Genomic DNA, 3,455 nt, shown 5'->3' on the forward strand with positions numbered 1-3,455 from the left:
TAGAACAAAATCATCCAACCATTAGATAGACTTTTGATTAGTGAAATAATTGACACTTGTAAGTGTCTTATTAAAAAGAAAGGTGTTGGCTACTGGAGGTCTCTCTCCTGTTATATGGTTTAATTGATTAAGAGAGTTCCATTAAAACTTGGTCTAGCACATCAATAACTTTAATCATATGCTGAATTAATCTATTCTTGCTTTCAAATGTAGGAAACAGGAATATAGCGAATGCCCAGTAGACAAAAATACCTGACCAAATCATGCAGGTGTGGGGAAACACCTGAGGAGCTGTGCTGGTTTCAATATTTCCCGGACTGGTGATCATCGGTTAAAAAGCTAATCATATCGTATCTTATTGTAGTCTGAATTAAAATATTGACATTTACCATTCAAATATTAACATTCCAAGGGTGTTATAGTACATTGTCTAATAACACCAAATTTCTCCTTATGTAAACTCTCTCAGCAACCTAACAATTTTTGTTGTCTGATCTCCATCTCATGTGTTAGCTTTCTGACAATGAAGTGCCCAGAGCTGAATTATTCCTGGTTAAGCTGCACTAGAATCGTAGAAGATTAGGGTTGGAAGAGACCTCAGGAGGTCATCTAGTCCAACCCCCTTCTCAAAGCAGGACCAACACGAACTAAATCATTCCAGCCAGGGCTTTGTCAAGTCAGGCCTTAAAAATCTCTAAGGATGGAGATTCCACCACCTCCCTAGGTAACCCATTCCAGTGCTTCACCACCCTCCTAGTGAAATAGTGTTAACTAATATCCAACCTAGACCTCCCCTACTGCAACTTGAGACCAATGCTTCTTGTTCTGTCATCTGCCACCACTGAGAACAGCCAAGCTCCATCCTCTTTGGAACCCCCCCTTCAGGTAGTTGAAGGCTGCTATCAAATCCCCCCACCCCACTCTTCTGCCGACTAAACAAGCCCAGTTCCCTCAGCCTCTCCTCATAAGTCATGTGCCCCAGCCCCCTGATCATTTTCATTGCCCTCCACTGGACTCTCTCCAATTTGTCCACATCTTTTCTGTAGTGGGGGGCCTAAAACTGGACGCAATACTCCAGGTGTGGCCTCGCCAGTGCAATGTTCCTACTAATGCAACCCAATATGATAGTTGCCTTGGCAACAAGGGTACACTGCTGACTCATATCTAGCTTCTCATCCACTGTAATCCCCAGGTCCTTTTCTGCAGAACTTCTGTTTAGCCAGTAGGTCCCCAGCCTGTAGCAGTGCATGGGATTCTTCTGTCCTAAGTGCAGCACTCTGCACTTGTCCTTGTTGAACCTCATCAGATTTCTTTTGGCCCAATCCTCCAATTTGTCTAGGTCACACTGGACCCTATCCCTACCCTCCAGCATATCTACCCCCCCCCCCAGCTTAGTGTCATCTGCAAACTTGCTGAGGGTGCAATCCATCCCATCATCAGATCATTAATGAAGATGATGAACAAAACCAGCCCCAGGACCGACCCCTGGGGCACTCCGCTTGATACCGGCTGCCAACTAGATATCGAGCCGTTGATCACTACCCGTTGAGCCTGACAATCTAGCCAGCTTTCTATCAACTTTATAGTCCATTCATCCAATCCATACTTTTTTAACTTGCTGGCAAGAATACTGTGGGGGACGTATCAAAAGCTTTGCTAAAGTCAAGATAGATCACGTCCACTGCTTTCCCCATGTCCACAGAGCCAGTTATCTCATCATAGAAGGCAATCAGGTTGGTCAGGCATGACTTGCCCTTGGTGAATCCACCTTCCTCTCCTCCAAGTGCTCCAAAATGGTTTCCTTGAGGACCTGCTCCATGATTTTTCCAGGGACTGAGGTGAGGCTGACCGGTCTGTAGTTCCCCAGGTTCTCCTTCTTCCTTTTTTTAAAGATGAGCATTATATTTGCCTTTTTCCAATCGTCTGGGACCTCCCCTGATCGCCACGAGTTTTCAAAGATAATGGCCAATGGCTCTGCAATCACATCAGCTAATTCCCTCAGCATCCTGGGATGCATTAGATCTGGACCCATGGACTTGTGCATGTTCAGCATTTCTAAATAGTCCTTAATCTGTTCCTTGACCACTGCGGGCTGCTCACCTCCTCCCCATATTGTGTTGACCAGGACAGCAGTGTGGGAGCTGACCTTATCTGTGAAGACCGAGGCAAAAAAAAGCATTGAGTATTTCAGATTTTTCCACATCATCTGTCACTAGGTTCCCTACCCCATTCAGTAAGGGTCCCACACTTTCCTTGACCTTTTTCTTGTTGCTAACATACCTGTAGAAACCCTCCTTGTTATCCTTCACATCCCTTGCTAGCTGCAACTCCAGTTGTATTTTGGCCTTTCCTGCATGCTCGAGCAATATTTTTATACTCCTCCCTAGTAGTTATCTGTCCAAGTTTCCACTTCTTGTAAGCTTCCTTTTTGCGTTTAAGCTCACTGAAGATTTCACTGTTAAGCCAAGCTGGTTGCCTGCCATATTTGCTATTCTTTCTGCACATCAGGATGGTTTGTTCCTGAGCCCTCAATAAGGCTTCTTTAAAATACAGCCAGCTTTCCTGGACTCCTTCCCCCTCTGTATTAAGGGTTTTGTAGGACAAGAAGAATGCAACGATGCACTGCGGGGGTAAGGGGCATGTAGTTGGCCCTCTCAAAGAATAGCTATTAAGTAAATGCTAGGGTTGGGGTAACTTCCAGTAGCTGGAGTTCACCCATGTCTATATCTAATTGATCCCTGGTAAGGATCACTTTTATTCCACAGGATCCTTATGTCTCAAGAGCACGTTTTTGCCTGAGGAATGCATTGTTAGACGTTTTAAAAAAATTCCTTGGGGGCAGGTACTACCAGACTGCTTTTAGAAAGGTCTCTAATCCTCTTTTCCCGGAACCCAGATGCATTGAAAAGGCCAACTCTGGCTAAGATGAATGTCTCCCTCTCCTGAGCTAAAAAAGAGGCAGATATGATGGGGAAAGCCAGTTATAGTGGGATCTTTTCCCATCTCCATGACGGGAGTAACTCCAGAAAGAGGGTATGTCCACTGGAAGAATGTGTGAGAGTCCCTAGAGCCTGCACCAACTGCCTTGCTCCTGATTTGCAAGCTTAGCTGCTTCCTCCCTTCAGACTGCAGATGGAGGATGTTAGATACAGAATGGATCCTGCCATACCAGATAGTGGGGCAAGGATGGTAACCTGGTCCCTCCCATCTTCAGTACTAATATTCCAGGCTGGGTCAGAGCAGGCGAGGAGACAATCAGTCTTCAAGGGTAAGGAGAGTCCGAATCATCTGAAATATTTGAGTGAGCTGAGCCCAATTTCACTCCTCCCTCTCAAGCAGGAGCATAGTCACGGAAACACAAGGCAAACACATGAAAATTAATTCTCAGTGGAGGGAGAGTCAGCCATCTGAATCAGTTAGAGGCTCAAAAATATTTAAATAAAAGTATAAACTTT

The sequence above is a fragment of the Terrapene carolina genome, unplaced genomic scaffold (genome assembly GCF_002925995.2).
Source record: "Terrapene carolina triunguis isolate 2854851 unplaced genomic scaffold, T_m_triunguis-2.0 Scaffold171, whole genome shotgun sequence".
NCBI classification, from domain to species: domain Eukaryota; kingdom Metazoa; phylum Chordata; order Testudines; family Emydidae; genus Terrapene; species Terrapene triunguis.